Raw genomic sequence first — 22,434 nt, 5'->3', positions numbered from 1 at the left:
ACCGGGCCCGGTTCCCACGCCGGGGGCAGCTCCGCGCCCCGGGGCCCCGCGGCGGCCGAGGGCGGAGGGCCCGCGGGGAGTGAGGCCGAGCCGGCGTCACCGCAGCCTCGTCCGGCCACGCTGCGCGTGAGCGTTTCACGCTCCTGGGGGCCGGGCGGCTGCGACCCCGGGATCGCTCAGCGGGGCCGCCGCGAACTTCCAGGGGGGCTGCCGGGCTCCGCTGGGGAGTGTGCGTGTGTCTGCGTGCGTGTGTGTGCGCGCGCGTGTGCCTGTGCGTGTGTTCGTGTGCGCGCGCGTGTCTGTGTGTGTGTGTGTGTGCGCGCGCGTGTTAATTACTGCTTGGGGATCCGATGCCCCCTGTGACCGCGGCGCCCTGGGGAGCGGTTGGCGTCGGGCCAGTGCCCTCAGCCTGTCCTGGGTGGGCCGAGCAGCCTCGCGGCGGCACTTGTGTGGGCGCTCCGCTTCGAGTGGTCATGTGATTTCAGGTTATGCATTCCGTGCGTCTTTCCTTTACTCCCTCGTTTCCCAGGGTTGCGCCTTCATTTTGCACTTGGTGAACAGTGTGTATCTTCTGAAGTAAGCCAGAAGGTTGAACGTGTCGCTTAATTGTGACTGGGGCGTCTTGGTTTCCAACACACTGAAACCCCCTGGAATTTTAAGTAGAACGGGTCATATATACAGTTTTAAATTAGAGCTTGATTTATAACATATCAGGGTCAGCCCTGTGATAGTGATTTCATCAAATGCTTACCTCCTAACTAGAACTGCTCTTGGGAGGAGCATCGCTGACCCTCTGATGACACGTGGATAAGCGTTAGAGCCTTCAGTGATGGATGTAGATTTTTATACCTTGGTTCCTAGTGTGGAGCTAATCTGTTGCTTTTTCTAAAACGGCTATGTTTTTTTGTTTTCTTTGGGAGTTGTCGTTTCAGGTACTATATTATGAAGAGTGACAAAAATCAGTAATAACAATTAACAGAAATATGATGTCTAAAATTTAGAAGCAAATCTTAATTTGTCAAAAAGCCATGTTAACAGCGTTATGCTTTTGGTGGAGTTTGCCCGTGCGGTCTGTGCTCTCTGTTCAGTTATTACACAGCTCGGTCTGTGGATTGCTTCCGGGAATCCTGAAATTGTATTTAAACGTTTGAGTCTCTGCATTTTTAGGGTGATAATCCAGAGTCCTCAGATATCTAAAGGGATCTATGACCCAACAGAAAAATAAGAAGCACGGAGTTAAAACAAATAAGCTGTACTTTTCACGTCAAAACAGTAGGCTCTTTACATAAAGCCTGTAGACATAAAGTAGTAGGGAAAATTCTAGAATAATTATTGATACAGTAATTAAACATCTCATATAAAACAGACCCACTTGTATATTTTTAAATGTATCAGCGAGGAAACTTAAGTAGCTGAAGTTTATTTAATAGAAATTTGTAATGAATAGATGGGTATTCTGTTTTTTCTTGTGCTGTAGGATCTTTTTTCTAATGTATGACAGAGAAAATAAGAATTTTATTTTTCTCTCTTTGAGACCCAACACAAATAGAAAGTACTTATGCTTGGTGTGGTGTTTCATAGTGTATGAATATAAAAAGCCCCTTTAAGTCCCCGCTACTAGGTCCCCGGGTATAAAATAACACGTCCAAGATACTTTTTTTGTCGTTCTTGAGAATGTAGAAGGAGATGTAGCTTCACAAGGTTTGGTCCTCAAATCTCATATAACTATGGTTTATAAAATGATCTTGTGTTAAAGCATTATTTTAAAAAACTTTTTAAATTAATATTGGACTAAAGACTAAAGAAGTAAGTGATAACTCAAATTGTTATTTCCGTTAGGAATGTTAGATTTTCCAGGAAGTTGCTTAACTTCCCTTTTGTTTGCTAGGATGTATAACTTTTGTACCATTGATTTTTATACCACTTAATTATAAATGTGTACCCAAGCAACTCTTCTTAAACATTACAGTTTATTACTTGTCTGCATATTTGTAGAAATGGTTGCTTTTCTTTCTAAAATATCAATAATTTCACTGGTTTTTGTCCCTAGGCCATCTAGATGTTTTCAGTAAACATTCCTTAGGTGCCGGTGCAGCAGTTTTGGTTGGGGCTCTCCATCTTGATACAAGAAAATCTTTTGGCAAGTTTTGGGTCTTTAGATGAACCAATTCAGCCGCCCATAGATTAGTTGACTCGTTTGGCATTGGAGTGATTTTTTTGGCTATCCTGACTCACATTGGGTTCTTTTGTTTCTCTCAAACAGTTTGGAAGTGTCTGACCTAATTCATCTATTTCTCTCTCCCCTGAGTGCCAGGCCCACAGGCTTGTTCTTCTGCAGCCTTCAGGCTTACAGGGTATGAACAGAATTATTTGCCAGGACTGAGGAGCTTTAGGCCAGTCCCCGCCCAGCAGCAGTAGGAGAGTGACGCCCTTATGAGCCCTGAGGGGCTCTGGGCCATGATCCCCCCGCCCCCAGGCCCAGCCACAGAAATGCGATTATCAGCTGCGTGTAGCTGCTTGCCTGGAATCCTTTCTGGCCGTTAATAATCTTTTTATTAAAATAAACTCTCCCTTTCAGAAAATCAAAGGCAACTTAAGTTAATTCACTCGGGTACCACTTCTTCCTTCTCACCGCAGTAGGAATTAGCAAGAAGCCAACAGAAGACAGCGGCTTTGGGAGTGAACACCCCAGGAAAGGGGTCTGGGCACCCCCAGGAAAGCTTCTTAATCCTGAATTTTTTCCAGGTCTGACACAGCTATGTGTCCCCTTTCACTCTGCTACCTTACATTAAAAATACCTTTTTAGGGATTTCCCTGGTGGTCCAGTGGTTAAGACTCCGCGCTCCCAATGCAAGGGGCATGGGTTTGATGCCTGGTGAGGGAACCAAGATACTAATGCCGCACAGTGCGGCCAAAAAAATTAATTAATTAAAAATAAAAATACCTGTTCAGACAGGGAAACCAGAGAAAGATAAATGTCATACAGTATCACTTGCATGTGGAATTGGGAAAAAAAAGATACAAATGAACTTATTTACAAAACAGAAACAGACTCACAGACATAGAAAACAAACTTATGGTCACCAAAGGGGAAAGGGGCGGGGAGGGATAAATTAGGAGTTTGGGATTAACATGTACACACTGCTGTATATAAAGCAGATCATCATCAAGGACCTACTTTATAGCACAGGGAATATCTTGTAATAACCTATAAGGGGAAAGAATCTGAAAAGATTTATGTGTGTGTGTGTGTGTGTGTGTGTCTGAATCACTTTGCTGGACACCTGAAGCTAACACAACCTTGTAAATCAGCATACTTCAGTTGCAAAAGAAACACCTGTTCAGATGTCTCTATTGCTACCAAACTCAGATCTCCCTCAGGGTATTCATCCTTGGATTCGCAGTACCTGGCACATAGTGGGTGTCTTCCTAGTTCTTGATTTAAGTTTTTTGATGCCTTGATGCTGTAGGTATTCTGTTCGACGACACCATGTCAGGATTAGTATCTGTTTTGCAAGGAGCCTACGTGGACTGTTGTGGTCTTGGTCCTACACACATGCCTGTGCTTTTCTCCCATGGGGCCTGCAGGCTGTTCAGAGCTGCTCCTAACTGTTAATCTTTTCACCATCGCCCAGCTACCCCTGGTCTTTCTAAGTTTACACCCTTCACGGGTGTTACCCTCTCCCTGTGACCAGTGCTTGTTGACTTCCTGAATATTCCACTTCCCTTGGGAATCTACGCTAACAGAGGATTTGCTTCCCACACTTTGATCAGCTGTCATTGCTGAGAACTTCACTCAGCATCCTCGCGCTGGACCCCCAGGACCTCAGCCTGCGCTGCTTCACTTTGGGGATCCATCCACTGGTGTTCACTCCCCGCCCTCCGGGCCTTCCCATCACTCAGGGCTGCCCAGCTGAAAAAGCGGAGCCTTCCATATTCTCTTTCTGACCCCACCTCCTGTCCTTCCAGTAAGCCCCTCACTCAGCACCGCACCCACCCTCCTGTCCTGTGACTCTGCACCTTGGCCAGTCCCGATTTTCTCCGGTTTTCCTCTTTCTCAGCGCACTGACGTTGGACAGCCATGTCAGCTCTGCTCCATCCCTAATCTCTTGCCACTAGCCCTACCGGCACCTGATTCACTCCACCTTCAGCTTCAGGGATGGTTAACATCGCTCGGAAGTTATTCTATTCTTTCCTGGATAATTTCTATCAAATTCCCCATAAGACATGTTCCAGAGTTCTCCAGGTTTTCCAGTCCAAATGATCTTTATTTTTTCACTTTTAGCAGATGATCTTATTTCCAAATTCGAGGAGAATGTTAAGATCAATTTAGGCGAGCTGTTGATCAAGATTCATCTTGAATGCGGGAGGCATTCCTTTATTTGACCTGCTCTGAGCCTAAGAACTCTTTCCTTATAGTGAACTGCACTATTGGCCTCTATAATATTCGTATCCCAATTTTTACCTCTTAGCGTACTTACACAGAAAGCTTTTCTACATAACAGATATAATATGTCTGTGATCTCTATGGTAATATTCATTTCCTTCAACTTGTCCTTAATTGGCATAGGTCGAGAATCCCATTATCATCAAGGAATTTCTCCTTTGGATGAATTCCTGTCTTTCTGAAAGTGTGGTCCCGAGAGCTGAGCTAACAGGAACGGACTGACATCATTGGACTTGTCTGGCTGTCTCCTCTGGGTACCACATGGTAAATCATTCTAAAGTCAAATCTGTCCTCTCCCCTTCTATATTTTTGGCATCCATACTGCACTGTTTAATGAGGCATCTTTTTGCATACTTCTCTGCAAGTATACTTCTTTTCCTCGATTTGTACATTTGGCTACTAGATTTGGGACTTTAAAAAACACTTATTGCAATTAAATGTAACCTTCACCTTTCATTAGCCTGTTGTTCCAGGAGGTCAGGATATTTTTGGTTGTTGATTCCAGGATACAGATTAGCTATTCTTCCCCACTTAGAGGCAGGAGCAGATGTGATCAGGATGCAGTTAATATCTTCATCCAATAACTATGCCGCGTGGAGAACAGGCAGGACGTTGGGTCCCAGACGCCTTCCCTTGCTTTGCAGGAGCCCACGAATTAGTGGTCTTTATAAGGCCATTCCGGCAGCCTTATAGTCAAGCGACTCTCCTTCCTCAGCGTTTACATTCCTTCCTGTGGGCGGGGCGCATGCATTCTGTGACAGACTCAGTCAGGTTCCTTGCTGGACTGCCTTTCCACTTTCTGCAGAAGAGCTATGAAGTAACCCTGTAAAAACAAAAGGAAATAGCCCTGGGTTCCTTTGTAATGATGGGTTCCTTTGACCTCTCCCTAGCTGATAGGTAACAACACTTCACATTTTGGGCGCTTACAGATGATAATGTTAAGAATCTCGTGGGAGGCGTGCCTGGAATCAGTGTCTAGCTCTCAAGGCTAAAGTTGGAATCCACCTTCTTTGTTTTGAAAATTGAGACCGTGGCTGGCTTCTTTGCTCCCTGTCAACCCTCCCTTCACGGAACATTTTAAAAGATGATTGTAACTGTTCCCTTATCACATCCACACGTGCTCTCAGTACTTTGTGATGAATTTTTTTCCCAATTAATGGATTTAAACTCATTTGGGACCTTGACCATCATACTATGGCTTGGGCCTTAAATGTGTTACTTGACTTTTATCTTGCTTTTGCCGTTACAATGATGCGTTCTCGAGGACCTGAGATGAAGCCACACCAGCTGGGCCAGTCAGTCACCTTCATCTGAATTTCTTCGCCCCCAGCAGTCAGTGTGCTCTCCTCTATAGCTAATAAACGCCGTCGGCACCGCTGTGCCTGGCAGTAGTAACAGGAGTTAAAAGAATTTGTTTTCAATGTGTAGTCTTTGAAAGCTTCAGCTTACGTTACGTTCTATGGCACACTTTTCAGAGGTTAGTCATTTTCTTGTACCTCTCAGGATGAAGTGTATTATGGATTATGCGTGTTACTGAGGAAGATGCGAAGTTTATGACATTCCTGCCTGAAGGGGCTTAAAGTCTGTGCGTGGAGATAACCACCCAGAAACAGCCTTGGAATTACACATGTCAGCACGTTACCAGGAGCTTAATATTTGTGCTGCAGTTTTAGAAACTTCTCAAGAACTTGAAAAGCCAGCGTCCCACAGGAGGGAAATGCTGAAGAAGGCTTTCTAGGGAAGGTCTGGCGCTGAGCAGAGGTTCGACAACAGGATGAAGATGCCGGACTTTGCAGGACCTGTGGGATTTAAAGAGTGGGAAGAGCGGGGTGTGAGTGTGTGTGACAGTGTGAGTGTGAGGGGGCGTGTGAGAGTGACTGTGTGAGGGTGTGAGGGTGTTTGTATGAGGGTGTGTGTGAAGGTGAGTGTGTGTGAGTGTGTGTGCGTAGGAGAGTGTGTGTGAGGGGTGTGTGTGTCTGTGTGAGGGTGTTTGTATGAGGGGGTGTGTGAAGGTGAGTGTGTGTGAGTGTGTGTGCGTAGGAGAGTGTGTGTGAGGTCAGTGCGTGTGTGTGTGTGAGGGGTGTGTGAGTGTGTCTGTGTGAGTGTGTATGAGGGTGTGTGTGAAGGTGAGTGTGAGAGTCGTGTGAGTGTATGAGTGAGTGTGTGAGGGGTGTGAGGTTGTCAGTGCGTGTGTGTGTGAGTGTGTGTGTATGAGGGTGTGTATGAAGGTGTGTGTGAGAGTTGTGTGTGAATGAGTGAGTGTGTGTGAGGGGGTGTGAGGTTGTCCGTGCGTGTGTGAGGGGCTGTGTGAGGGTGTGAGTGTGAGTGTGTGTGTGGGGGGGGGACGAACCTATGGATGGAGAACCGGCAGTGCCACTTCTCACCGCATACCCTGCAACATCCCTTTGTGGGAAACACGGCCACCTCCCCCCGTCTTCCGGATTCCCTGGCCCCTTGCTGGGTCTTCGAGGGGCCGGTACCTACTCAGACTTTATATCTCAAGCTAGGCTCTACTTCCTAGAAACTATCCCCGCTCTTCCGGGTCTGAATCGAGGGCATTGTTATGTTTCCCTGCACCTCCCTGTTCATCCCCTATGCTGTTATTTATCCTTGGCTGTAATTGTTTTATTGAAGTATAGTTGATTTACAGTGTCATGTTAGTTTCAGGTGTCCAGCAAAGTGATTCAGTCATGTATATATATGCGTATATATATATGTGTACTCTTTTTGAGATTCTTTTCCATTACAGGTTATTAAAAGATACTGAGTAGAGCTCCCCGTGCTATACAGTGGTCCTTGTTGATTGTCTGTTTTATATACAGTAGTGTGTATATGTCCATCCCAAACTCTTAGTTTATCCCTCACCCCTTTCCCCTTTGGCAACCATAAGTTTGCTCTCTGTGTCTGTGCGTCTGTTTCTGTTTTGTAGACAAGCTCATTTCCATCACTTTTCTAGATTCCACTATAAGCGATGTCATATGGTACTTGTCTTTCACCGTCTTATCCTCCGCTGTAATCACTTGCTGAATTGACTGGTCTCCCCAATGGGAGGAGATGCCATTTCAGTTTAGCTCCCATTCTGTTCACAGACACGTCATAAAAGTGCTCCAGGGATCACGAGCGATCGGTCGGAATGTGTGATGTGAAGTGGGCATCTCAGAGCAGTGAGTGCTGGGAAGTACCGATAAACAGAGTTAAGGTTAAAAGGGGTTAGGTGACACCTAGACCAGGATGTCCGCTGAACCTTTCTTTGTTAGGTGATTCGGAACCATTTGTTGTTTAGAGTTTTGGGGAAAGGATGTGTGGCATATGCATTACTTTTCATTAGACCTTCATAGTCAATTCCAACCCTTCAGAGTTTTAGATGCATCTCTAGACTTAGGGAAATTGTTTGAGTCCTCACATTGCATCAGGTGTTTCCATCCATGAGGTTGACAAACCCTAGGACTTTAATAATGCATATTTTTATTAGAGGAGTTTGGTTATGTTACTAGTCTAATTTTATATGAACGCACTGAAATTGCTAGCTGCTTCTTCTCATTCATTTTGCGGCTTCAGATATCCTCTATTACAAGTAGTTAAATGATACATGGCTCATATGATTAACTTAATTCAACATAGGACAAAGAATTTCAACATTTCACTAGTATAATATGAACTTTTAAGTTGTGTATTGGTGAATATAAAACTGAATCAATATGGGTTAACTCAGAATTTAGAAGATTACGAATGTAACGTGGAAGATACTTGGATAAACACAGTCACATCGTCGAGACCTGATAGGTCAAGATTTGAGGCAAGAGATTCTTACGCTGGATCAACGCTGTACGTTTCCAAATGTGCTTAGCAACAGGCAATCCTCCCAGTGCAAACTCTGGGTAAAATTTCACTTTTCAATGTCTTAAAATATTTGCAGTCACTAATGACTAACATTCTTCTTTGTTCATCTCTACTCCACGTAACAATACGCCACAGCCTCTACTGTGGATCTTTTCTGTGGGGACCGTTTAGAGTAATATTCTTAAGCTCTTGTTGTGCCATCTTACGCTGAAAAAGGTTCCCGGTGGTGTGTGAGAGAGCCGTGATGTTTCTTGGCAGGGCCTGTTGCACAGCAGGCCGTCCTAAGTGAAGCTGCTTTCTTCTGATGCTTCTCTTTGCCCACGCCCTCTGAAGCTCGAAGACTTTAGGCTGGGTTGACTTAGGCTGGGTTGACTTAGGCTGACTTAGGCTGGGTTGTCACCTGCAGCTCACCTGCTGGCTTGGCCAGGAGCAAGAAGGTTGTGTACCACAGGTGTCGTGAGGCCACACCCCACAAAGGTTTCTCTCCCATCGGCCCTGCCCTATGGCCAGCTCAGTTGGATTGATGCGCTCCCGTAGAGTGTATCTCTGGAGGCCATGGGGAACTGTTTTACCCAGAAAAGCAGCACAAGCTTGTTTGTCCAAGAGCAGACGTCACTTTGATTATGTTGCCTTCTGCCTTCAATCAAGACCATGGTTTCCTGAATATAGACTTTCAGAGTCAAGAGAAAAAGGAAAGTGGTAGACGTCGCATGTGGGGCTTAAGAAAGGCAGGTGAGTCGGGTGCCTTGGGCAGCAGGGCGTGTAAATAGCGAGGAGGCCCGGGGAAGCCCTGGGAAGGGCTGTTTGTTCGCACGTTTTCTTCCCTGTTAGTCTCCTTCGTCGCTGGTGAAGAAACGTCTTAGCTGGGGATGGTTAGAACATTTTTGCTCACCAGCCTTGATCATCTGTCTAAATCCAACTGGAGTAAAATCTGTTTAGTTATTCCTGTCTTAATCCTGGCTCTGTTTCAGTGCACAGTGGGTGTTGGGAGCTGTGTGCCGTCAGTCTGTTTTACACACAGTAAAATGGCGTTTGGCTGTGGTTGTCTGCATTCGCTCTCTGACAAATGAGCGTTGGTCACTGCTTGAGTACCGAGAAGCGGTGCTGCATGCTGCGTGTCACACGCGTGGAAAGTGGTGTAGAAACGACGCAGCGCTCACAGCTCCCACTGGGTGATCTGACGGCCGCACTTCACCTCTAACTCTGCTCCCATGTCTCAGTCACCCTCCTACTAGAATACTGTGTCACAGCCATGTTGTCACAGCTGCAGTTTGTCACCAAACTCTTTCTTGTTTTGTCTTTCTCTTTTGCGCCTACTTTTCTGCTCCTTGGAATAGCTTTTCTTGTTTGTTATGCCTTGTTATCTCTTACTCATTCAACAGGGCTCAGCTTCAGAGTCATTCATTTGAGGAAGCACTTACCAATGTACCATGTCAGCATTTGATGCAGATTTTCTGTGTCCCCATCACAACATGTCATGGTAGCTCACACTTCACTGAATTTGTGTGTTTTTATCCTGTTCACCCACCAGCCCCTACGTGAGACCCTCCTTTAGGGTTTAATGTTGGCTTCTTTGTATTTGTTTGTTTTTGTTTTTAATTCCTGAAACCTCATCCCTTAGAATGTAGTAATAGGTGCTTAATAAATAATCTGCAGGATGTATGAACAAATGAATAAACGAATGGTTGGATGGATGGGTAAATTCAGGTAGACAGAAAGATTAAAGATTTTACATAGGTAGAATAATTAGAAAGAAAGGTCTCAAAGAAAGCATCTGTGATGGAGTCCAGAGCAGAATACCAGCTTTAAAGGAGAAAGCTATGGTCTTGTCTGGCGTTGGAGAGAAGTGTACGCTCCCGGATGGAGCGTGGAGTAATGTGAAGGTAAAGCGGTGGTGTGTCCACACGGTTAGCGAGATTGAAACTTAAAGTTTAACATCTGTGAGCAGTACCTATGCATTTGGTGAAAGAACCCAGAGTCAGTATACAATCGTTTGAAGTGAAAAGGAATATGGTTTCTGTATTTAACACATTCAGGTTGCTCTAGTGGAAGTATGAAAAAACCCAGCCTTACACTGATGCATAGTTGAAAAGGGAGGAGGGGTTTAATATGTTTTAAGACTACTGTAGATATTCTTTTGGTATAAAAAATTCAAAATTTGAGAAGTGATCATTTCATAAAGGTTACTTGCCACGTGGGCTCTGAAACCGTTAAAATCCATTGTTCTGTGAATGGAGCCTTTATTCCCGCATGAATTTGGAATATCACGGTCACTGGAAAATACTGGTTCCCCTTGCTTTGCAGGTCTTCCAAATGTTGACAAACTTTACATTTTATATTATGCAGTATCAAAACAATTCCATTAATTAACATCACCACTGATCTCATCAGTACTGGGAAGCTGTCAGGCTACCATGGCAGATGTACATGGTGCAGCTGTGGGTTGAGGAAATTTTCCAGTTCTCTCTTTTTAAGCAAAAAAAAAATCTGTCTTTAAGTAAAGGAAAAGTATAAAGAATTTTTTCTTTACATTAGAATAAGTATTATTGAATTCTAAAATAATAACTGTTAGAATAAATTTTTTAACTTTAGAAAAGCTAATATAATATAATATCACTGCAAAACAAAATCCCAAGGTGTAGTTACTTCTTGTGTTTACATGTAGATGTAAGAAGAACTTGGGAATTTCAAAATAATGATTTTTGGGGCAATAATGAGGTTACAGAGATCAGAGCAAGTATAACGAATGAAAGGTAGAAAGACCACAGTAGAAGTTCCGCGAACAAACGGGGTTAATACCTGAATATACACATTCATACCCTAAACCTACTAAGGTAGAAAAATCTACAGGGGCGTGCATTTCATTAGCTGCATAATGATGACCTTGTAGATGTCATGTTAACTTCCAGAAAGCTGCGCTGTGTACTTGAGAGAGAATGAGGATGGAAAGGACACATGGTATCCCAGTGCTGTTATAAAAGCAGTTCTGACCTTGCACCTCCTAGGAGAGGCTCTCAGGGCACCCCAGGGTGCGCAGAACTTGGAGCCCTTTGACAACTACTGCTTTGTTAACCAAGCCTTGAACAAAGTAGCATCAAGGGGCTAATGTAAACCTAATTTCAGGTCCTAATAGTCAACATTCATTAAGTACATACTATATTCCAAGCCTTGTTAAAACGCAATTACCTTTCTTGAAACCCTTGAGAATGTTCTACCTTTATCATTTAATTTAAGGTGAAGAAACAAAGTCAAGAGTAGAAAAATAATTTCCCTAAATGTCATACATTGAATTAGTGGTGGAACCAGTCTTTTTAGCCAGGCAGGGTCCATCCTCTAAAAACTATGCTTTAGGACTTCCCTGGTGGCTCAGTGGTTAAGAATCCGCCTGCCAATGCAGGGGACACGGGTTCAAGCCCTGGTCCAGGAAGCTCCCACATGCCGCGGAGCAACTAAGCCCGTGCGCCACAGATGCTGAGCCTGAACTCTAGAGCCCGCAAGCCACAACTACTGAGCCTGTGCTCTAGACCCCACAAGCCACAACTACTGAGCCTGTGCTCTAGACCCCACAAGCCACAACTACTGAGCCTGTGCTCTAGACCCCACAAGCCACAACTACTGAGCCCACGTGCCACAACTACTGAAGCCCATGAGCCCAGAGCCCGTGCTCCACAACAGGAGAAGCCACCGCAATGAGAAGTCCACACGCACCACAACGAAGAGTAGCCCTCGCTTGCCGCAACTAGAGAAAGCCAGCATGCAGCAATAAAGACCCAACACAGCAAAAATAAATAAATAAAAATTAATTAAAAAAAAACTATGCTTTACCACCTTAATGGCTTACATATAAGTTTTTCTGTTGGTTTGTATATGATTTTACATATAATCAGTAGCATTTGTTTTTAAAATAGATTCGACTATAGCATTATCAGCTTTCGAGTTAGGTTTTGATGATCTATGAACTTCCAAATAAAACACACAAAACCAGAAAAAAATACAAATGATAGAAATTCAGTTAAATTAAAGTATCTAAATTCTCCACCAAAGTTATGACTGTAATGTTTAGGAAACTCCTTTTTTTTCATATTAACTTGAAGAATATTTTGTTGGATTTATAATTTAAGGTCTTTCAGCCCATACATTTTTTTGCATTATCTGCTATTCTCTATTCTGGAGAAAAGTAAGTAAAAATCGTTTACTCCGTGTTTATTCTATTTCTTTTTTTCACCTCTGGATGTTTTTTTAAAGTTTTCTTTTTATCTTTGAATTTCAGAGGTTTGATAACATTATGCCTAGGTGTAGTTTTCTTTGTATTTATCATGTGTGGGGTTTAATGAACTTCTTAGATCTGTGTTTGATGCTATCATCAAATATGGAATCTTCCCAGACATTATTTGTTCAACTATTTTTCTGCTTCCATTTCCTCTCTTTTTTTCCCTGGACTCTAGATACATGTATGTTAGACCTTTAGATATTGTTCTACAGATTTCAGATGCTTTTCTATTTTATCACTCTTTATTCTCTTTGTGTTTTTGTTGGAGTTATTTCTGTTAACCTGACTTCATGTTCACTGATCCTTTCCTCTGATGTTAAATGGAATTCTTTATTTCCCTTGCTGTGATTTTTCATTTTTAGCATTTCCGATTGCTTCTTTTCCTTTATGTTCGGTTTCTTAATGGAAACTCCCTATTTATGCCTGCTATTCAACTAGGCCACTGGATTCTTTTTAATATGTTTATCACGGGTGTTTTAAAGTTCCTGTCTGGTAACAACATCTGGGCCATTTCTTGGTCTCTTTCTGTTGACTGTTTTCTCTTGACCGTGGGTCACATTTTTCTTCCTCTTCTCATGTCATCTGTGAGGTGTGTGTGTCATGTACCACATACACATATTAGGCTGCGAGTGTGGAGGACCAGCCCATCTTAGCTTCGGGGTCCTTGGTGATCTAATCTCTCCTCCAGCAGCTAAAAGTCTGATAGACATTTAACCAGCCACTCTTGACCCCGGCCTGTGGGAGATTCTGCTACCTTCCACCACTTGATCTGGGATGAAAATAGCCCAGGTCTCATCTCTTCCATGGCTTCTTATTTATTTATTTTGGAATTTAGTTCATTTAGTTTCTTTTAGTCCTCCACTGAGTTGTTTTGTTTTGTTTTATTTTGTTTTAATGACCTGGCTAAGGTATGACACTTAAAATAAACCTCAAATACAAAAAATATACAGTTGGATAAGATTTGACAGGTGTATACACCCATTAACCTGTCACCACAATCAAGATAGAAGTCGTTTCCGTCACCCCTAAACAATTTCTTGTGTCCTTTTCCAATCAGCACCCCTCCTCTATCTCCAGGCTATCGTTGATCTGCTGTCTGTAAGTCCGGGTTTGCTTGCAGTGTCTTGATTTTATACAAAGTACTGTTGCAGTGTGGACTCTTGTGTGTGCAGTCCCGCCACTCAGATAATGATTTTGAGATTTATCTTCTTTGTTGCATGTTTCTGCTGGATAACAGTCCTTTGCACATATGGCTATACAACATCTTATTCATTCACATGATCGAAGACATTTCAGTTGTTTCCAGTTTTTGATTGTTACAAGTAAACCTGCTTCATGAATGTCTGTGTTCAAGTCTTTGTTTGTATATGTGTTTACCTTTCTCATGAGTAAATACCTAGAAATGGAATAGCTGGGTGGTATGATAGGGTGTGTTCAACCTTTTAAGAAACCACCAAACTGCTTTCCGAAGTGGTTTGCTCCTTTTTACTTTCCAACCAGCAGTTTCCGAAAAATTCCCGTTATTCCGCATCAGCATCAAGTCTTGGCATTGTCAGACTTCTAAATTTTAGACATTCTAATGGATTTTTGTCTCATGACTAATATTATTGGACATAAGGAGATGTTTATTGGCTAGTATGAGGTTTAGGTGAGGGTGGGAGTGTTGCCGAGTCCAAGCTCGCTCCGTTCGCCACACAACGGGACAATACATCGAAAGACGCGGTGTGGACGCAGGCGATAGGGACTTTATTCGGAAAGCCTGCAGACCGAGAGGATGGTGGACTAGGGTCCTCAAGAAGCATCTTAACCAGGTTTGGATGCTAGTTTCTTTCACAGAACAAGGAGAGGGAGGTGAGGAGGTAAAGTACAATGGAAAAGGTGTAATACCGCTTCAGACTCCGGAGGGGATGTACGAATTTCTTCCTTGCTGCAGACGTTCACAGGTGGGCCTGGTCAGGGTGTTTCCTGTGAGCTGAACAAAGTTATTTTAGCTTAATGCTCATGACCTGGGAGGCCGGGTTCCCAGAGATGGGCCATTATGGATAATTTAAGCTTATAGGCAACTTGGTTATAGTGATTAACTTGTAGCAAAAAGCAACAGAACACAAAGGTTAAGTAAAAGAAGCAGCTCCAACGCGGAGTCAGATTTGTTCCTCCCTGTTACAGGACTTCATGACGGGATTAAGTGCCCTTTTAAGAAGAGATACCTGAGAGCTATCGCGTCTCTCTCCCTCTCCCTCTCCCTCTCTCTCTCTCTCTCTCTCTCTCTCTCTGTCTCTCTCTCTCTCTTTCTTCTCTCTTGCCCCCCTCCACGTGACAAGGTAGACATCTGCAAGCCACAAAGCCAGATTTCACCAAAACTCGTCCATGCTAACACCCTGCCATTGACTTCCAGCCTGAAGAACCTGAGAAGACGTGTTAAGGTTGTCGCGGGCACCCAGAGTTACAGCAGGCCTGGCTGACCACCACACCCCCCGACGCTCTTCGGTCTCCCAACAAACCCCTCTGTTTGAACGTGTGTCCTCTTCTTTTTCATTCTCAGCATACTTTTCTGATCTCTGCTTCTCCATCTGAGTCCTAACATCCTTCTTCAATTCTTAAGTACAAATATTCCCCAGTCATCCATGTGGCCGTCTTGTCTCTCTTTTGCGGCCCTTTGACATTGAACGGTTTGAGTTAAAGTCCCGATTTAAATGGCTTCCTCTATCTAGAGGACCACAGATTCATATCTCTAATCTGTTTTACACTCCTTAAAGACTTCAATTTTCAGGTGCATCTCTACCCAGATGTCCCGCTAAGAATTCAAGGTGCACGTGTACAAAGCACAGCTGACCATCCCTTTGTCAAACTGGCTGCTGGGGCCTCTTTCTATCAATGGCCCAACATCCTTCCAGACAGAACCTGAGTCATCCCGCTTCTCAGACCTAGTCATTTGCCACTGATGCCAACTTTAATTTTGTAGTATCTCTAGCACCACCCTTTCCTGCCTTTCCCACAACTTCCTGCACTCCCCCCGCCCCGCTCACCTCGCTGTACTTCCTCCATGGCGTGCCCTTTCGCTCATGGCTTCATGTCCAATCTCTTGTCATTTTCAAATGAGCTCAGTGAATTTCATGCATTTCTCTGTGTAGTGAGATTCTTCCTTTCCAAAAAAGGTAAACATTAAATAATAAAATAATGAAAGTGATAAAAAAGAAAAGGAAAATAATTGGACAAAAATAGTAAAAACGAATAGGACAGCTCATACAAAATAATAAGATAGAAAAGGAAAACACGTAGGAAAACTTTCTGAAAATGATTTCTTCTCCAGTTGTGTGTTGCTTACATATGTGTATTTGCGCTGCACGTACAGAAGGATCCAGGGAAAATAAAGGGAAAAGACTGAGTGAACCATATAATAAGGACTTAATATATCTGTATCCCATCCATGTTTATACCAGATGACTCCAAGCCGGTAGTCCTGTCTTTTAATTTCAGCATAAAATTAACTTACTAGGAGCCTAAAGTTAGATACATTGTGATCTACGTTGGCTAGTTAGATTAAGGCTGGAAACATACTTAACTTTCAATTAAGTGGCAAAGACAGGGTAATGAGTAAGTCAGGCTATTTACAAAATATGTTTAGAGAATTAAAAAAGGACTAAAGATAGCTTCTTGAGAAAGTGCAAAAGGTGATGAGAAAATCGTGAAAAAGAGCCTGGGGAAATGTTTCAGAAACTGTAGACAGCCAAGCCAGTTTAGCAGCGAGTATTGATGCTGGTGCGAGGTGAAGAGCACGGGTGACCCTCCGACTGGACGAAAGTGGAGCACGTGTGGTGACTCTCAGATCGACAGGTGTGGGACTCGAACTCAGAGGCCGGAGCGTGAAAGTGTTCTCGAAGCATCACAGCCGTTGCGGGGCCTCCAAGATGGAGGGGGCTTCTCTGCCTTTCAGTTGAGGAGGTGACCAGAGTGTGTGGAGTGATCACGTGGCCTCAGCTGCTGAGCGACCTCTGTCCCTCAGGAGCTTTGGGGTTTGGGCCAAGTCACGAGAATCTGGATTTCTGTTCCGCCATCTGCGAGTGGGAAGGACTGCAGTTAACAGCCTCTAAGGTCTCCTCAAGTTCTGAACTTGTATCACGTAAGTGCCTGTGTCCTTACGTTGACTTTTGTGTAAAAGATACTGAAATGCAGGAGACACATGGTTTGTGTTCGCTGTGAACAGGAAAGTTTCTTCCGACTCTCCCTGTTTTCAGTTGGTCAGAGATGAGAAGGCCTTAAAACAATGTGGTCGTGGTTTTGGGTTTAATGGGAAAGAACTTGCTCTCTCAACATGCCCCTTGTGGTGTCCAGACACACACCTGCAAATCCGTGTTCAGAAGCCAGGTGTCATTTCTGGTAATGATTTCTTCTGAACTGATCCTAATGTAGGAACTCAGAAAGAAGTGAATTTCTGTTGGAATTTGCTGCATTTCTTCGGCTGGCCTGGTTCCAGCATAAGCTTCAAGGACCGTGTCTCAGTGTCAGTGACAGAAGACCATTTTCTGTCTCAAGAATCAGAAAGAGCTGAACGGAAAACTCTAGAAGGCCCGTGACTGCCTGGCAGCCTCTAACCAGTCAGTGGCCTGTGTACCCCACTCCCCTGGAGCTGCCAGAGAAACGTCTCTCCCCCGGCCCGAGGTCTCCAGGACGGGAACTTTGGGTGAATCACGGAAGAGGGAAGATCTAACTCAAAAAATCTAATTCTCTTCTGTGTCAACATTACTCTAATCCGGCTCTGGTTTTTTTTCACCGTTATTAGCCTTTTCCCTAGGATTTTAAAGGAAAATTTCTCAGAAAAATATACTTTCCCATAATTTATTCCTCTCCTTTACAATAAAGATGTTTTAAGTGTGTCAGAGACAACCACAGTCTTTCTAGTTGTCTTTTTTTTTTATAAATTTATTTTTGGCTGTGTTGGGTCTTCATTGCGGTGTGCGGGCTTCTCATTGTGATGGCTTCTCGTTGCGGAGCATGGGCTGTAGGCGCGCGGACTTCAGTAGTTGTGGCTCGCGGGCTCAGTAGTTGTGGCTCGCGGGCTTCAGTAGTTGTGGCTCACGGACTCAGTAGTATGTGGCTCGCAGGCTCTAGAGTGCAGGCTCAGAAGTTGTGGCGCACAGGCTTAGTTGCGCCGCGGCATGTGGGATCTTCCCAGACCAGGGCTCGAACCCGTGTCCCCTGCATTGGCAGGTGGATTCTTAACCACTGCGCCACCAGGGAAGCCCCTCTAGTTGTCTTCTGATTCTACTTTGATTCCTAAAACCAAAGAGGCTCAAAGTGAAATTTTGCACAACGGGGTCTCCTTAGAGTTCACGGGGGTCCCAAGAGGGCCCCTCCCACCTGCGTTTCTGGGATGTCTTCATTCCCTCGGTCCCAGGCCCAAAAGTCTGACCTTCCATTTTAGCAGATAAATTTAACCTTTGTTTTCCCCGACTGTATGTACTGCCAGAACAATTTGAGTAATAATCACTGTGGTATACAAAAGTCCCCCATTTTTCAAAGTCACCCCAGAGCATTGGCTTTATAACCAGATGGGCCTGGGTTCACCTCCTGTTTCTGCCACTCACTAGCAATGACCAAGCAGAAGTTCCTTAATCTACATTTTAGATTCTTCTTGTGTAGCATATACACACCCGCTCCCTGTCAGATGGTTGTGAAGATTCGATGAGATAATGTATATGATGTCTCATAAGGTCAGCAAACGGAATCTGTAAAGGACCAGACAGTAAATATTTTAGGCTTTGCTGGCCTTGGGGTCTCTGTCGCAATTACTCAGCTCCGCCACTGTTGTTCCAAAGCAGCAGCCTTAGGCCACAGGTAAATGGATGAGCTTGTAAACACTGAAAAGCCCCGTCTCCCTTCTTTCATCAGTACTTCACTTCCGACAGCAACTGTGTGTGTTTCCTCCCCAGGAAATTCCCGACGCCATCTGGGTGTCCTACAGTTTCATTCAGTTCTGAGACCGTATCCCATAGATTAATTAAGGGCTCAGCCCCACAAGGCTGCCCCGACTTCAGAGCCTAATCTCAAATTCATGCCACAACCAACTCTAAATGGAAGCTTCCCACGGCCCACCCCTTGAGGTCCATATTATGCTAGAGGAGCTCACAGAATTCAGGAAGCAGCTTGCTTACTATATCACCCGTTGATTATAAACGGATACAATTCAAGAGCGGCCAGATGGAAGAGATGCACAGGGCAGGCGTGGGGAAGGACCCGGAGCTTCCGTGAGCTCTGGGCGTATCATCCTTTTACACCTCCACGTGTTCTCCAGCCCAGAGCTCGCCCCTGCGCTTGGAGTTTTCTGCGGAGGCTTCGCTATGTAGGCATGATTGATTAACTCATTGCCCATTAGTGATTAACGCAACCTCCAACCCCCCTGCCCGCCCCCAAGAGATCTGGGAGGGATGCAAAGTTCCAACCTTCTAATCTCAGGTTGGCTTCCCTGGCAAGGAGGCCCCGTCCTAGGCTGCCCAGGGGCCTCCAGCCACCAGCTACCTGGTTTGCGTAAAAAACGCCATCCCTCTGGAGATTCCAAGGGTTTGCGGAGCTGCGAGCCAGGAAACAGAAAAGGGCGAGAGTGGGCAGAGACCAACTATGTTTCTTATTATGGCACAACATGGCTGTGTTCCAGTGAAGCTGTATTTGTGGACACTGCAATTTGAATTTCATTTCGTGCTCGGTCATCATGAGACGTTCTTTTGGCTTGCCTCCATTACATAATGTGAAGACCATTCTTAGCGCAAAGCCTGGACGAAACCGGGCAGTAGGCTGGACCTGACCCACAGGCCGACCCCATGAGTGCCCAGTGGGCTGCTCAGGGCTGGCTTAGCTTTGTCTGACCCTCCCGTTGGCTCACCACCCGCGCCTCCATTGCCATGTATTTCTTCGGGTCTCCATGGTTTTCTCTTTGTTGGTGTCTGTGTGGCCAGGCGTACGCGTCTTGATTGATTTGTTCTTGGTGAGGCTGAGAAGGTTCTGTCTCCAGCAATGCTCACAGATCTTAAGTTTTTATGACTCTGCTAGCTTGTGGTCTTTCTTCTCAAGGATCTTGGGAAAAGTTCCAAGGGCTGGATTAGAAGAATCCAGAGTCATTGTTGTGTCTTCTTCCATAATCTTCCTTCCAAATATGACAGGTTAGAGCCCAGATGACTTGACTTTCTTCCACCATAGAGTGAATTCTGTGCTCGTAGGGTCACCCTTCCTTCCCGTCGAGGAGAAGCCACCTTAATGCCTCCTCGTTGTTCAAAATGTTAAATCAGATGCTCCACAGATAGGACAGTCAATCCCAGAATGTACTTCTAGGAAAAGAAAATCAGATACCACGGACTTTCTATTTTACCTTGGTTGTTACGAGTTTATTTTGTTTAAAAAATTTCCACGTTGGGAATCATGTGAATTTATTGAAAATAGTATGTACTCCAATGACATAATATCTGCTCGATTGATATAACGAGTTTGGTTTAATGAGTGGAAAAAGAGATTTAAAAGCTAGCATAGTTCTTCAGTGTCTATTCTAATATTTTATTAAAGAACTTTGGCATGCAACTTATTAGCTGATAGAATTACATAAGATGAAAGCAAAATGGCATCTTAGTGCCCTGGGCTGTGCTGTAAACTCTACTATTTGGTAATTCAATAAAAGGAGCTCTAACTATTGACATAGATAATAACAACCTTCTTGGTATGCAGTCGTGTTCTTCAAGTGGAGCATGTTTTTTATATTTGTGGGACACCAGGCACCTGATATAAATCAGAGTTCCCCTGGCTTTGAAAAGTGAAGAGAAAAAATGTCATAGCTTGAAAATATTACCTGTCTTTCTGAGAAGATAGAATACATTTGTCAATCGTTTACTTAGTGACCTTCTGTGAGTGTGATTGTTCTGTGGAAGGCCTTTACGTTTATTTTCTCCGATCCCTCGTATATCCCTGTTTCACACCATTTCACCGGTGAGGTAACAGAAGCTCGGTGAAGTTAAGAACATGGTTCAGTGTCACAGTGCTGCTGGAAGGAAATGTGCTGGTTGGCGTTTATTCAGCACATACTATGCTAGGTGCTTTCCTAAGTACTTTATGTGTTTACCTTCACAACACGTGGAGGAAATAGCTGTTCTTAGGATCCCTATTTCCACATGGAGAAAGTGGAGGTGAAGTTAGGCTAAGAACTTGACTCACGTCACAGAGCTGGTAAAGGGTAGAGGAAGAGGCAAAGGCAGAGCCTCTGGTCCCGGAGCCTCACTCAGCTCCTCACGTGGGGTCCATTTGGAAAGTTTCATCAGGGTTTACTACCTAAGTCATAACGAGATCTGTAGAGTCTTAGAGAATGTGACTTTATTGGGTTTTCTCCCGTGTAGTTAAGTAGGCTTTTCAACTTACCTGTTATTTTATTTTATTTTTTTGGCTGCACAGCTTGGGGGATCTTAGTTTCCCAACCAGGGACTGAACCTGGGCCCTGGGCAGTAAAAGTGCCAAGTTCTACCCATTGGACCACCGGGGAATTCCCGCCTTACTTGTAAATTTAAATCAAACATTGGTGAGAATTAATGCACTTCTTATACAACATAACTTCCAAAAAAACTGTGTGTTGCAAAACTACGCACTAAAAATGAAAGGATTTATGGGAAGAAAACATGTTGGGGTGAAACCAGTCAGCACTTATGGACACGAACAAAAGCTATAACAGTCCTAACAAATATACAAGCTTAGTTTAAAAGACAAGCTGAATTCTGATGAATACCGCGCTACAGTAATTATAGGACTGATCTAGGGGAAAAAGGTAGCTTGATTGGAAGGGACTATATTATAGGAAAGCACAGAGCCTGCTGAGCTATAGAGACAAGGAACCCGTAAAGGAAACTCTGTAACAGGTTTTTCCAAGACAGGGCGTGTGTTCACTGAGCTGAGGGGACCTGCAGGGGTGGGTGGGCGTCTTCAGATGTGACCGCTGCTTTACGCTGACATTATTCCCCTATTTATTAGTATGAGCCAAACCACAATGCAGAAATACACAGTGTTTATCTGCAAATAGATGAAAACAAGATGGCATTTTAGAGAGTAAAAAGGCCTTACTCGTCTCCCTTAACCCTTTTCATAATAATCACTATATTTTCTGTAAATGGTTTTTTTTTTAAATTTAATTTAATTTATTTATTTATTTTTGGCTGCACTGGGTCTTCGTTGCTGTGCACGGGCTCTCTCTAGTTGCAGAGAGAGGGGACTACTCTTCGTTGCCGTGCGTGGGCTTCTCATTGCGGTGGCTTCTCTTGTTGCTCTAGAGCGCAGGCTCAGTAGTTGTGGCGCACGGGCTTAGTTGCTCCGCGGCATGTGGGATCTTCCCGGAGCAGGGCTTGAACCCGTGTGCCCTGCGTTGGCAGGCGGATTCTTAACCACTGCGCCACCAGGGAAGCCCCTGTAAATGTATTTTTATGTGACTATGTCTTTGTAAGGAACTGTTTGAGCAGTATAACTATGATAGGGATTAGAGGAATAGCTGGAGATTATTTCACGTGTTAGAGGAACAAAATTTCGGAACGTTTATCCGATTTCCTCATGACCTGCCATAAGTGGGAATGATATTTAATTTGAAGAGATAGTAACTGCACGCATTCAGATTTCAGTGGTGACCGTTAAAAGCACAGGTATTTAGGATTTATAGTCCCAAAGGTTTTACTCTTTAATTAGTTATAAAGCATCCTGTAGACATTTTGCTGTAACAATTGAGAATCAAAAAATGATCATTCTTAGAGTTAAAAACCTCCCTACTCTAGGGTGCACTAAACTTCGCTCTCACTTCAAACTTGTCACTGAATTGCCTGCTGAATGCAATAAGAAAGGTATGGATCACAGCCACCTTATTTTC

General features: G+C 44.1%; 1 protein-coding gene across 1 annotated transcript in view; it reads left to right on the top strand.

The window, feature by feature from the left end:
- Positions 1 to 22,434, top strand: part of GUCY1A1 (guanylate cyclase 1 soluble subunit alpha 1) — a 58,915-nt gene that overhangs the window by 639 nt on the left and 35,842 nt on the right. The window lies entirely within an intron of this gene.

Source organism: Neophocaena asiaeorientalis, unplaced genomic scaffold, assembly GCF_003031525.2.
Source record: "Neophocaena asiaeorientalis asiaeorientalis breed wild unplaced genomic scaffold, Neophocaena_asiaeorientalis_V1.1 scaffold51, whole genome shotgun sequence".
Classification (NCBI taxonomy): domain Eukaryota; kingdom Metazoa; phylum Chordata; class Mammalia; order Artiodactyla; family Phocoenidae; genus Neophocaena; species Neophocaena asiaeorientalis.
Note: the sequence above shows the minus strand (reverse complement) of the source record. Positions and strands in the feature narration are given on the sequence as shown.